We start from the raw sequence: 830 nt of genomic DNA, 5'->3' as shown, positions 1-830 counted from the left end.
TTTATCCTAAAAGCCGAAAACAATTTTGGGAAAAAAACACTAAAATGTACAAAGTTACATAGATAAAGAGCACAGACACGACACGGTTGATGGTCATAAATAAATGAATACTGTCATCACTTTCGGGGGGCCCAAAAAAAGACACTGCGTGTAAAGGCACTTAGAAACTTTGTCCATTACCTATTAAAGGCTTTGGCATCAAATATACAAAATATTTGATCTCAAACGAGGTTTTTCCAATTTACAGTTTGCTTTAGATCTTAAAAATTATCTTAAAATAAATGGAAAAATTAGAATCCCTTGACGGTGCCCCTCTGTCAGGCCTTTTTATTGCCCTGAAAATTGCAGTTTCGTTATTTTTAATCTTCATTTATCTTTTATTCATCATGAAAAAATTACCGGTAACCCTCTATTACAACAACGGTTTTTTTGCTATACATCTATATCTAAAAAAACAATTACTAAGGTATCTGACCCAAAAAAGTTTAGCGGATTCTTGGGGACACTAGGGCAGAGGGGGGTTCCCCAAACCGGGGGACCATGGGTCTTTCTGGGTGGCTGTGGAGTAATTGAAAAAATTAAACTGATTTTGTCTCACTTGAGTACCTATAAAATAATCTTTCAAAGTAGTGTTTTCACATATACTTCGCACTATCACAATAAAACTAAAAAGGAAATTTTCCATATTTGGTCAGGACCACAGACTAAAAAAGTTTGGGGAACCATTGGTAGGAAATTTTAAATGCAAACTATATCGTCACAGATTGAATAGGTACTAATGCTGCCACAGCCACGCCCTATTTACTGTTATTACTGCAACCGTAAGTTCT

Source organism: Penaeus monodon, chromosome 32, assembly GCF_015228065.2.
Source record: "Penaeus monodon isolate SGIC_2016 chromosome 32, NSTDA_Pmon_1, whole genome shotgun sequence".
NCBI lineage: Eukaryota > Metazoa > Arthropoda > Malacostraca > Decapoda > Penaeidae > Penaeus > Penaeus monodon.
Note: the sequence above shows the minus strand (reverse complement) of the source record.